This window comes from Sminthopsis crassicaudata, chromosome 1 (assembly GCF_048593235.1).
Source record: "Sminthopsis crassicaudata isolate SCR6 chromosome 1, ASM4859323v1, whole genome shotgun sequence".
NCBI classification, from domain to species: Eukaryota; Metazoa; Chordata; class Mammalia; order Dasyuromorphia; family Dasyuridae; genus Sminthopsis; species Sminthopsis crassicaudata.
The window spans coordinates 217,721,841-217,735,913 of NC_133617.1; the positions used below are offsets into that span (position 1 = coordinate 217,721,841).

General features: G+C 35.6%; 1 protein-coding gene and 1 long non-coding RNA gene across 17 annotated transcripts in view; both read right to left on the reverse strand.

Annotated features, from left to right (window-relative positions):
- The window catches only part of LDLRAD4 (low density lipoprotein receptor class A domain containing 4), a 565,990-nt gene that overhangs the window by 154,175 nt on the left and 397,742 nt on the right, over positions 1-14,073 (reverse strand). The window lies entirely within an intron of this gene.
- The window catches only part of LOC141546501 (uncharacterized), a 65,439-nt gene continuing 51,366 nt past the window's right edge, over positions 1-14,073 (reverse strand). The window contains exon 2 of the long non-coding RNA XR_012483315.1: positions 1-14,073. This exon is cut by the window's right edge and continues 19,134 nt beyond it. This is a non-coding gene — a long non-coding RNA (uncharacterized LOC141546501).

A 14,073-nucleotide genomic window follows, 5' to 3' on the forward strand; every position in this document is an offset into this window, starting at 1 on the left:
TCTCTCTCTCTCTCTCTCTCTCTCTCTCTCTCTCTCTCTCTCTCTCTCTCTCTCTCTCTCTCTCTCTCTCTCTCTCTCTCTCCTTCCTTCCTTCCTTCCTTCCTTCCTTCCTTCCTTCCTTCCTTCCTTCCTTCCTTCCTTCCTTCCTTCCTTCCTTCCTTCCTTCCTTCCTTCCTTCCTTCCTTCCTTCCTTCCTTCCTTCTTTCTTTCCTTCTTTCTTTCTTTCTTTCTTTTTTCTGAGGCAACTGGGGTTAAGTGACTTGCCCAGGGTCACACAGCTAGGAAGTGTTAAGTGTCTGAGGCAGGGTTTGAGCTCAGGTCCTCCTGACTTCAGGGCTGAGAGAACCACTTTTCAAAATCTTGGGATAAAATGAAGCTACCTTGGGATTAAACTCAGGTAATTTACCAGCTCTATTTTTTACAAATAAACAAAACAAAACATGATAATCTAGTTTTCTGGGGAAAAATCAACAACTGTTGCACTCCTAATACTTTTAAAAGCAGAGGTTTATGAGATCATAAATAATTATGGATGATTGAGATCATGAGGATTCTACTACCTAAGATATCTTATCTTTTTATTACTATAGTCATAGCATCAACTCAGATAAGGATAACAGTAAAAATAATCCAACATAATGTGGGGTTTCTGGGACTTATTGATTGTTTCAAGACTCCATTGAGAACAAGCAGAAAATGTCAGCCAGTTAACTAGCACTTCTTAAATAACTACTATATGTCAGGCACCATGCTAAGTACTGGGGATATAAAGACAGCCAAAAACAAGTCCCTGCTCTCAAAACACTCATAGTCTTATGGGGGAGGCATCATTCAAACAAGGAACAAAGGAGATATATGCAGAATCCATTTCAAGTAGACATTACTTCAAGAAAACATTAAGATTAAAAGATGAGAAAGCCTTCTTGCAGAAAATGGGAATTTAGTTGAGACAAGAAGGAAGCCAGGAAAGTCAGGAGATGAAGAGAAGAAGAAAGGGCACTCTAGGTATGGGTGACAGACAGTAAAACAGTTTGAGGTCAGATGAAGTAGTATTGTGTATGAGGAATTAAAGGAAGGCTAGTGGCCCTGGACACTTTATTCTCTTTGGCCAGATTATGAAAGGTTAAAAAACCAACCCAAGAATTTATATTTGATTCTGAAAGGATTAGGAAGTCACTGGAATTTTTTGACTAGAGGTGCTAAACATGCATTTTCAGAAGACAGCTAAATCAAGGATTTATTTGGAAGGAAAGAGTCAAGGAAAACAACTAAAAGAGTACTGTAATAAATAGTCCAAGTGTGAGGTTCTAAGGATCTGCATCTAAGTAGCAGCAGTATCAAAAAAGAAATATTATGAAAGTAGAAATAGCAGGATTTGATCATTGATTGAATATGGGGCAAAGAAAATGAAGAGTAGATAATACCTATGTTTCCATCTTGGGTAATTGGGAGGAGGATGATTGCACTCTTAAAAGTAAAAGGGAAGTTAGGAAAAGGGGAGGACAGATAATAAGTTTAGTTTTGAACATGCTGAGTTTAGATATCTAGGGGACATTTAATTAGAAGTATCCAATGGCTAGTCAGAGATGTGAGACGGAGTCAGGTGACAGGTTAGGGCTAGATAAGCAGATCTGACCGTCTTTTACATAGAGATGACCATAGAGATGAAATGATAGGAGTTAATGAGATTGAGTAAACTATTATATATACTAGTTTACGAAAGAGAGAGAGAGAGAGAGAGAGAGAGAGAGAGAGAGAGAGAGAGAGAGAGAGAGAGAGAGAAAGGACCTAGGACAGAGTCTTGGGCAACACCCTTGATTAGTGGTCATGATTTAGATGAATAATCAACAAATGAAGTAGAACAGTAGTCCAATGTGTAGGAATAAAACCACAAGAGAGCAGTGTCATGAAAACCTAGAGAGAAGAGGGTGATTGTCAGCATGGAAGGCTTCAGAGAGGTCAAGGTGGACTGAGGAAAGACAAAAGTTGGCAATTAAGAGATCATTAGTAACTCTGAAGAGAATAATTTAAAGGGAAAGCTGAAGTTTGGAAACCAGATTGCAAAGAATTAAGAGTAAGATAAGACAAAGTGGAAATATTTATTGTAGACAGCCATGCAAGGAGCTTAGCCATAAATGGCAGGAGAGTAAGGATGATAGCCAGAAGGAATGGATGGATCAAATAAGGATTTTTTGAGGATGGGGAATGAGTACGTTTGAAGGGAAACAACCTTAGGATATAAAGTAATTGAAGATGAGTGAGACAGCAGGAATGATAGAAAGGGAAATATGCTAGAGAAGGAGAAATAGAATGGGAGAGGTTGTGTGCATAGAAGGATGTCTTGGCCAAGAGAAAGGCTACTTTTTCATATGAAATAAAAATGAAGGAGGAGATAATGCCCAAAGATATTTGAGCTAAATGAGATGAGAAATAAGCAAGAAAAGAGAGAATTCTTAGCAAAAAGCTTCCATTTTTTTCAGTGAAATATGAGGCAAGATTCAGAGCTGAGTGAATGGAAAGTTTGAGGAGGGATAAAAAGGTTTGGAAGAGCCAGTGGGGAAAGCAGGATGAGTTTACTGTTGAATCATTTCAGTCACATCTAACTTTTTGTGAACACATTTGGGATTTTCTTGGCAAAGATACGGAGTAGTTTGCCATTTCCTTCTTGAACTTATTTTACAGATGAGGAATCCAAGGCAAACAGGACTAAATAACTTGCCTAGGGTCACACAGCTAGTATCTAAGTATGGCTTGAACTCAGATATTCCTGACTCTAGGCTCAGCACCCTATCCACTGCACTACTACCTAGCTGCTCCAAAGAATCCATAAGAAAAATGTAAAAGGATTGCCTTGTTATATTAAAAGTCTAGTTGTGATTGTGTAACAAATCTGTAGAAGAACTAATCAGCATATTTTTGTGATTTTTCTCCAACTTCGTTCAATAGCATATGTGTAGCACTGAAGACAGCAGATAGGGAAAATGCAACAATGAAGTTTATGAGAGCAAGATCAACAATATGATAAAGAATCAAGAGATTTGAAAGAAGAGAACAGTGTTGAATCAAACTGATTCACCAAGAAGTCAAGATGGGGAAAGATGGAGAGTACAGACTATGCAGGAATGATGGCCTGGAAAAGAACTAAGGTTTAGAGATTTCAGGGAGCACAAGGAAGAGTTTGGAGTTGCAAAGCAAAGGTAAAGGTAGTATAGTCATAATCAGAAAAAGGAATTTCAGAATTGTGTACATGGATGTGGAACACTTGTGAATGATGGCAAGATCAAGAGTATAATCATTTCTATGAACAGCTGTTTAAGAGGGGGGTGAGGTAATAATACATGGGAAATAGGTAATTGAGAAACTGAGCAAGTAGGATGGTTGGGGGAATATAAATATTATGCTGAAATCTACTAGTATTAGTATAAAAGTTGAGGAGAGAAAAAACTATGAACCAGGTACTAAACATTGAAAAAGGAAAAGTGTCCTGGAGATCTGTAGACAATTGCTATCAGAATCTTGAATGGGGAGGGTGTTGAATATGGATTGAATGAGTCTCAAAGGAAGAGACGTTACTGAGGGATGGTGTTGGAGGGAGAGATTCAAAGTAGCTATGGAGAATAATCAACTCCCTCATCATGACCAATGAGTCAGAAGTATGAGTGAGAGTACAATCAATGCTCAACAGGCTGGCCAGAGAAGCTACATCAGGTCTAAATGAATACAAGAAGATGGAATGAATAATAAAGGAAAAGATTTAAAATTAAGTCTAGTTTAAAACCTATGGAATAGGCATTATAGAAAACATAGTGGAAGGGTTGGTAGCTTTAGAATACAAGGATGAGGGGTTGGTTAAGGGGAGATAAAAATAAGGAAGGAGTTAGTGGGTGGGTGGAGGATATCAGAGTGAAAGTTTTTCATACTAGAATAAACTTCCATAACAGATAAGTTTTTACACCTGAATATAATTACAAAATGGACTAATCATGTAAATATGCCTAATGAAAAAGCTAATTAATCTCTTCTGCCAAAATTCTCAAACAGATATTCATAGCTAAAATGCAGAACAATTCTCTGTATTTAGGAGGTTTACAATACAAGCATACTTGTTATCAACAGAAATAGTCACAGCAGAACCTGAAAATCACAACATGAGACAAAAGACTTCCAATTCCATACAAGGGATGTCAGTTTTCTCCTGGTAGCTTACATAACATCAAATAGTATAATGTGTATAAAGGACTTTGCAAACCTTAAAGTACTATATAAATACAAATTATTATTTTTAATAAGGAAAAGGAAGAAAATAATGAATTAGTGCATTTTTTTGAGAAGTATTAGAGCAATGACCAGATAGGGAAGGATCATTCTGCTCCTGAGAATGTGCACAGCCCCAAGACAGAGGAAGAGAATCCTATTTTAGGGTTTTTCCCAATGCAAGGGTTACTTGTGACTCTTGCTTAGGGCCAGTGAACTTTAAAAAATTATAACTATATCTCAGTGTAATTTACTACTTTTGTAATCTTACATATTTTATTTTATTCATTTAAAAATATTATTCTCAGAAGGGGTCCATAGGTTTTACCAGACTGCTCAAGGGATATATGACATACAACACAATTAAGAATTCTTGGCTTAAAGACATCTAGTGATAGAGAGGGCATTAACTCCCAAGGCAGCCCATTCAACTTGTAGACATCTCTGTTATGAATATTTTCCCCTAATCAGCTTGAAATCTGTTTCTCTGAACATTCTAATCATTGTTCCTAATTCTGACCTCTAGGATCCCTTAAGAGGATAATAAACATTTTTAAGGTCAATAGGCATTTATTGTGCTTAGTTTGTGCCAGACGTTATACTAAAGCAATAGAGATACACAGAAAGGCAAAAGGTAGTCCCTAACTCAAGAAATTCATAATCTAATGGGGAGATAATATGTAAGCAACTATGTACAAACAAGCTATATAGAATAAATTGGAAATAATTAACAGAGGCAAGGCACTAGAAACAAATCGAACTTTTCTACATGACAGCCCTTCAAATATTTGAAGACAACTATCATGATCTCACTAAGCTTTCTCTTCCATAAGCTAAATATAGTAACACTTTGAATCAACTCTTCTATCGAATGGCTTTGAATAACCTTATCATTGTTAAGGTTTAGAATGCTGGAACTAGTCAGGCTGCTCTTACAAGGAAGACACAGCTGTCTATAATTGTTAATTATCTCCCTAGGCTATCTAAACAACATTCATATTTCCTTCCACTACATTGATGAGTATTGTTAAGACAAAGGAAGTTTAGCCCCTTGATATGTCTGTGATAGAACATCAGGGGCAGTTATTGAGTAAATGAAGTAGAGAGGAAAAAGAAAAGAAAAAGTGAAGAAAAGAAAAATGATTATTTGAAAGCTTGTAGTTTCCAGAGTGAGTAAAAGGAAGTGTATTTAAGTATTTAAGTTGATTGTGCAAGGAACCAAGCAGAACCAAATGACTCTTTCCAATGTGGTTAGCCAGGGAAATTTGAGGGTCAGTGCCCACATAAAGAATATCTATATGCAAATATTTTTGGTGATAAAATAGCAATGACTACATATATGTGAATGTGCACACATATGAGTTTTCTAGTAATAGATATTTATATCTATATACATACACACATATGAATGTGATCATTACTACTATTTTCATTAATATAGTCATAAATATGTAGAGATACATATCTGCACATAGAGTATATCTATGTATCTATAAATGTATATTGTATATGTGTATATGTATGAGACAAAATTTTAATCCTACAAAAATCTCTCCATGTAAAAAAGAAGATACTAGGAAGAAGCTACTAGACCCAAGGTCTAAATGTGATGGTAATTAGGGCCATGTGGGGGGTTCAATGTCATACCTAAATGGTACCCAGAAATGAGCATGATGGCACTGTCTGGGATTTTTTTTTTATGTACACTGTTTTACTAATACAGTCTAAATCACAAGCATATCAGTGGGGGGTTATAAGCTATTGGATTTAGTAGTACTTGTTCTTGCTTTTCTTTCAATACAGATTTTTTTTAATGATAAAAAAAATCAATTCAGCAAAACCAACCAAAACAGCAGTTAAATCTAAAATTATGTGATAAGGCATATTCATATAGGCTTCACTCTCACACACATATTCTCCTCCCTTTGGAAAGGAATGTGAGAAAAACATATTTTCTAAGCCCACCTCCAGGATCAATTTGTTAATTTCTCCCTCTCCCCCTTTCCATTTACATGACTATACTTATCACTATATGTTATTTTCCTGGTTGTGTTTACTTCTTTCTGCATCTTTCATATGTCTTCTCATTTTTCTGTGACATTCACATTTAACATTTCTTGTACTACATAAGAGCTATAGTTTATTTTTAAGGCATTTTGAGTTAAGTGACTTGCCCAGGGTCACACAGCTGGTAAGTGTTTAGTGTCTGAGGCCGAATTTGAATTTAGGTCTTCCTGACTCCAGGGCAGGTGCTCTAACCCTTGAGCCATTTACAACAAGTTTGAAGAGGATGTGGATTCAGAGAGTTTGAGAGGAAAACATTTGTGATATGTGGTTGCTCCCAAGTACTATGCATAGAAGTTATTATTTCTGTCTGATGAGGAGTAAATTGAGATTCTAATCCAAGATAGGTCAGTTCTTTTCGGGATGTCTAATTATCTGCCTCCTTCCCAAAGTCCCAACAGGCGGGTTCGGTAGCAAATGAATTCTCTACTCAATGCTGTATCAAAACAAAGTTTTTATTGATAGTAAAGGGATAGATAGACATTTGGCCTCCAGGAAGGCCAAACTGCCTGGCAAGGGGACGCCAGTTGGCGGGCACAAGGCGGTGTAGACCGAGTGCAAGGATTCCATTTTTTAGACCTTCCTTTTATACATAACTAGGGTCATCAAAACAACGTTTGCACAGAGATGTTATCTAAGAGGTTCCGGAGATATTTGTAAATAAGACAGGAATTCTCTGTTGTAATCTCCTATTGCCTCTCCCAAAAAGGAATTTCCTGTTAATTATTTTTATCTTGAACTATCTCTTTTTTTCGACCTTATCATGTCCACCTTTGGAAGTTTTAGTTCTTATTTCCAGTGTGTCAATTTTTAAAGACTAAATATTTAAGAGACTTAATCAAAAGAAAGAAAACCCAGAGGGGGAAAACTAAAATTCTAAAACCTATGACAGACCTGACTGAATGCTTGCAAATCAATTTTAAATGTTTCTGCCACCAGAGAAATGGTACAAAATTGCCTGAACAACCCAAAGGCACTCTTAAAGATATCAGAATACATAGATTCAAAAAAAAGGGTGGGGGAGGGGGAAGGTAAACTTCACTAATAACCAAAAACCTTCTCATCCTATTGATATGTTCACTCCAAAGAAATTAAAACATGGAATTCAGCCCATCAGAAAGTAGTTTTATGCCAAAGCCTAGATATGTCTATTGACGAGTTCTGCCTTATTGTGTTTCAGGAAGAAATAGAATTTAAAATCCTCTCCCTGATAAATGCCTAAGTAAGGAGAAAGCCTTGGGGCTTGCCAGGCCAACCCAGGTTTTTACATTGTTCCAGTGTAGCAGCTTACCTCAATGGGCTACAAATGAAAATGTGGACATTTTTCCTAGTTCATTATTTCATGGATTGTCATGGTGAGATGATAAGTAAATGGAGATGGGAAAGCACTCAGCATTTTAGAGGTCTGCTGCTTGCTTTTAAAATAAATCCTATTTCTACTAATGTAAAGAGAGAATTCACATTCTTAATGAGTTAGGTAGTCATAAACAATAAATTGTAAAACACCTTAGTTAAGACAGTATATCCTTTGCAGCAGCATATTGACCCTGAGGGTTTAGAAATCTTTCCTTTCTTTTGCCTTCCCTTTGGAAGGTGCAAATTAAATCCTGTTAAAGAAGCAGTCTTCCTTCTCTGTCTCCATCTTGTACTCCCTTATTCTCTTCTCTTCAAAAACTATAACATTTTCAACTTGCTAAAGAAAATGCCTCACAAAATACAAAAACCACAAGCAGTTGTGATCTAAATGTAATTTAGAAAGGTTTTAGGGCCAGAACACTTGTACATGTCCTATGATTGCAGAGTAAAATTACTACTTCTATTCCAAGTGATAACTGGCTTTTTAAAAAAAAATTGTTCTCAACAGAGAGAGGGGAACGTGAAAGATGGAAGGGGGGAGAGGGAAGAGTGACAGAGGGTAGAGAAACTGAAATTTAACAAACACGTATTGAGAAGCAGCTAGCTGGTGCGGTGGATAGAGCAATGAGCCTAAAGTAAGGAACACTTGAGTGCAGATCTAGCCTCAGACACTTAGTAGGTGTCTCCCTGCTGGAGATCTACGCAGGATCATGGATCAGAATGGAACAGGATCAGAATGACAACAAACAGATCTATAACCTTATTGTAATTTGTCTATCTTACCCTGCTCACTGTTACATAATAAAGGTAGCTATATCAAGTACAGCAAATCAGAACTATTCATCTTTTTTTTCTTCTAGGGAAGCTGCTCAGCAAGAACTCTTATTTTATTTAAAACAGGTATAATTACCGGGGCTGGCATCCCTAAAAATAGGAGAAAAAAATAAGCGTTAATGTTATCCACTAGGAGTGCATGTTGCCTAAAGTGTTTCTACAATTGAAGCCTATTTACAGTTTCTTCTTTTGTTTTTTGTTTTTTTTTCTCTAACAGCTGACCCTTTAACATCTCTGTGATTTAATTTCTTCTTAATTGTTTAAAAACAGAGACTGTCAAGGAACATCAACATTCACTATTTTAAACAACAACAAACATGTTAAATGGCAAATATATGAATAACTTGGAAGAAAAGGTTGAAAAATCTGGGTCAACTTAATTAACACTAACAAGGATTAAAAACAGATACTTTTATCATCCATGATGGAGAAATTTTACAAATTTTTTGTTTCTCTATCAATGGCCAATAATTAGCATGTTTAAAAAAGGGGGGGATGTAAAGAAATCCTGCAAGCTCAATCTGGCAAAGTTAAACAGTTGTAAATTGCTCACTGACTATTACCCAAGGATACCACCTAATAGGATTTATTACAATAGAAATGGCAATGATAATACTAAGTTAGCATTTTTACAGCACTTTTCAAGTTTATGAAGCACTTTGCAAATATCTCATTTTATCCTCACAATCACCTTGGGAAGTAGATGCTATCCTTATTTTGCAGATGAGGAAACTGAGGCTGACAGAGGCTAAGTATTTTTGGTAAGGGTCTAAAAGCCTGTAAGTGTCTGAAGGCAGATTTGCTTGCTGGTCTTTGACTCTAGATCCAATCCTCTAGCCACTAAACCACCCAATTGCCCCATTTTACAGATGAGGAAACTAAGGTTGAAAGGGGTTATATGACTTGTTTAGGAGGATCACACAACTGATTAAGGCTGAATTTGTACTCAGGTTCTTTTGACTCTGAGTCTAACATTTTTTCTGTTACACTATCAAAGCCACACTTTGGAAATGAAGGCAAGAATGTAGCTGATTTAGGAGCCAAATACATGTATTTGAGGAATAATTAAATTTACGTGCTTATCTAATTAATTTTGGTGCATATCCACATACAAGTATGGAAGGAGAGAGACATAACCAAACAAAAGTTCACATGGAAAAGATCTGGGAATTTCAGTAGAATATGAGTCAATTATGTGACATCACAGCTGAAAAAGCTAATGAGATCTTAGACTATATGATTAAAAATGTAATATCCAGAATGAGGGAGACGAGTCTTTTAAGGAGCATCATCAGAATTTTGATTTCTCATCATATCATGTACCTATTCAATAAACTCCAATGATTTCCTTTTGGCTATGATAAAATATAAACCCCTCTGTAAAACATTTAGTCCTTCATAACTAGGCCTTCATCTAATTTTACAATCTTGTTATCTATCAATCACCTTTCTCCATTCTCTAATCCAGCTTAACCTGTCTTCCATTTCTAGAGCAAAGGCACTATGTAGTCCCAAGTCTAAATGCAATCCTTTCTCGCTCAAATGTTATTTTCCAGATGAAGCTCACCTTATTTCCCTGGCTGCTAACTCTCCCCTTAATTACTTCATATTTCTTTAATCTATATTTTATGTATTTATATATGTCATCCTCATATAAACTTCTTGAGGACAGAGTCTGTTTCATTTTTGCTTTTATATATCACCAGACCCTGGCATGGTACATAGCAGATAATTGATTGATACTTAGCCTGGAAAAGAGAAGACTTGGAAGAAATTGAGGTTGGTCTTGCAGCATTTTAACGGCATGTGGAAAATGATTTGTTTTGCTTTGCTTAAGGTAAGTGAACTGAATGAAGAGCAGTGGTAAGAAGTTGTAAGCAACTCAGTAGGAGGAAAAACTTCTTAATGATTAGAACTGTCCACAAGTGGAATGGATTCCAAATCAGTGGAAATCTCAGGAATAATAGATATAGTAGTTTATTCTAGTGATTTATATTTTGTGAAGCACTTTACATATATTTTCTAATTTGATCCTTACAGCCTTGTGAGAAAGATGCTATTAATATCTACATTTTATGGATAAAGAAACTAAGGTTTGGAAAGATTCAGTAATCCTGCCAGGATCACACAGGCTAGTAAATGAGGCATGATTTAAATCCAAGTAATCCTGACTTTTGTTCTAGCATTATCTCTGCTATGCTACACTGCTTCTCAGCAGAGGCTGAATAACCATTAATCTGGGATGTCTTACTATGAATGCCTGTGTAGAGACATTGGACTAGATGAATTCTGAGTACTCCTTAAGGTCTACAATATGATAGCCTTACACACATACATGGAGAGAGAGAGACAGACAGACAAGAGAGAGAGAGAAAACGAGAGAATGGGTGGGGGTGCCTCTTGCTAAAATATGTGAAAAGTAATCAGCATTAAGGTTAGTTCAATGGAATAGATATACATATGCCTAAGTCTCCATTATTAATTTGCATTTCAAGATTTCCAGTATAAAGAATACTCTTTACATGTATCTCATGAAGTGTTAAAAGTAAGAAGTAAATTCCCTTGCTTATGAATTATTTTGACTTCCTCATTGATGATATATTACTGCAACTAAGTGGCACAGTAGATAGTTCAGTGGATCCAGAGTTAGGAAGGTCTGAGTTCACATCTATTCTTAGAAACTTACTACTAGCTGTGGGACTCTGGGTATAACATTTAACCTGACTGCTTAAGTTTCCTCATCTGTGAAATGGGAATAATAGTAACATCTACCTTCCAGAGCTGATGTGATGAGAAAATAAGATAATTGTAAAGCACTTTGTAAATCTTAAAGCTCTATACAAATGTTACCTATTACTATTATCATCATTATTAGAAAGATGAAGATAAAGATGAAGAGGAAAAAGAGAAGTGGAGAAGACATGAAAGCATCTCAACATAGACTGAACATTACAACTATTAAAGTAAACCTCAAATTTGTCACATTTGATAAGGTCCAAATAAAGTCTTACTACTTTTAAGTTAATTCTGAAAGGATATAAATATTATTTTAAGATATAATTAAGATAGTAAAAGTCTAAGTACATGGGTCTGTATATAGGATTTAAAGTCAGTAATGTGAATCTAGGCTAAATAGGAGGGGGTTATTTAGACCAACTTCACCTTTAAAAAAAAGGGAGAAGAAAGATAAACAGTTTGTAGTATGTTAGTACTATCTAGAATCATATCTCACAATTTACAATGACCTCATTTTACCTGACCTAAAGTGCATTCTGGAGGACTTCCACATCAATTAACAATACGCAGAACTAGATTTTTCTAATTCTCACAACCTCTCTATCCTCCCCAAATAGGAATTAAAGGCAAAGTATAAAGCATTTTCAGCTATTTCTGTTTTCTAAGACACCAAAAACTCTAACAAAGTAAAGACTTAATGCAATAACATAGAGAAAGCTAGTCTCTAACCTTTACCTTGCTCACTCAGCACCCTACAACCAAACTACAATAAGGCTGCCCAACCCAAACACAGACACAGCAGAATTCAATTCTGTTCCCTCATCTTCATTCCTGCCTACACTTTATTCTCCTAGTACCTCAGAAACCAAAACACAGAAACTTTCTTTGTTCAGGAATACAGTACACAGATTGAGAGATAAGGAAGGAATGGAACTAAGGTAGGATGCCAGAGTGCCTAAAACTAAGGGTCCCATATCCAGCTAAGACTAGTTCTTCTTCACCTGTCCCCTAACCCATGCCTACCCTCAGAAGTCAGTTGAGATAGAGACAAAGGTCTATGAATCATGAAATGCCTAGTGCAGGAGAAGTTTGAAATGATCTCCAGGGAAACCACCATCAAAGGAGAAAAAAAGTGCACAATATGGAGATATAAGGAGAAAAGGCTAAAATAATCAAATAGCTAAGAGAAAATAAAAGTTAGTTAAAGTCTTTGAACATAAATGGATAAACTGACTGTGAAGATATTAATAAGAGAAGGGATTATGACCTTCAAATCAGATAAACTAGTTTGGACATCAGTGAATAAATATTCTAAGACAAAAATGAAACAGAAAACTCTGGATTCCTAAGAGAGCATGAAATCATTGTAGGATGTTTCTGAATGATTCAAAAGAGAAATAAAAATTAATAAAGCAGAATTTATAGCCTGAAGAATAAAAATAATTGATTTTTTAAAAATCCAATACCATAGTGGCAGTCTCACAAAAAAGAGGGAATTACTGATTGGGAATGCAAATATAAAAAAGTGAAGGTCAATCTGGAAAAAGAAACAAAAAAGCAATAATGTTAAAGATAAAATAATCTCTGAATAAATAAAATATTTAGATCTCAAAGATAGGATGGAAAGGATTATAGATTTCTCAGAAGAATACAAGAAGTTAAAAAACCCTAAACACCACATTTCAAGAAAACTGCCCAGAAATTTTCAACACAGAAAACAAAGTGCCCTTCAAACGAATCCACAGTTTACCTCCAGAAAAAAAAGAAACTTACCCAGCAAATTCTAAGACAAATAGTGATTACATTTAACAGTTCTGATGACAAACGACAAGTTCTGCAAGTGATTATGATAAACCTTCATGATGCAACACAGCAAACTCAAACCTAGTCATTAATTTAAAAAGGTAGATGTTCAATAAAGCACATTTTGGAGTAGTTATTAGGTTAAAAACAATTTTGGCTACACTCATTAAGGCCAAGGTGTGCTACCTTTACCAGGGTTTTAAACTTTTAGGTATAATGCTAGAATGGTTCAAATTTTGATCAGCTTCCACTCTAATCAGTGATCTGATAAAGGGCAGGACAGAAAATTGAATCCATGACCCATAAATTAAAAATAGAAATCACTTTGTTGCCAAGGAATGGATTGATCTTAAAATATTAGAAGAGCAATAGGAAGTGAGAGATATAGTGTAAGTAATGAGTAAAGAAACAGTAATATCAAGCCAGGGAATCTGAATGAAGAATCAGGGACATCCAGGTGTGGAACAGGTTGGCACAGAGATGTATTGGGAGGTAGGTAAAATGGCATAAAGAAAATGTTATTTCCTGAACTCAGAAATTTTTTGAAGCCTTTCTTTCACTTTGTTAATGCTTTTTTTCATGGTTCTTGAGGTATGGTTAGAAAAGAAAATGAACTAAATTGGCAGGTGAATTACAGTGGAAGAAGATGAGAGATGATTTACATCAGAATCCAACTGAGGACTAGTTCATTTTATTTATTTATCTTTCTCTGATTTTATTTATTTATCTTATTTTATTTATTATCTTATTTTATTTATTTATCTTTCTCTGAAACAAGACACATTGAATGCACCTTAACCACCACAAAACATGGAAAGATGAAATACTATGGACCTATAAACAAGAGAAGAAAAATAGGGAGCAGGGTAAAGCCCATTATAATTCAGCAGCTGAGATGATGATATAGTCTCCAAGTCCTCTCCCTTCTGTATACATAGAAAAATACTAATAGCTCCTGATAATTCATCCCCACCCCCAGAGAGAAGCTTCTCTTTGATGACATATCATAGTGCCTTTTCAGGGTGG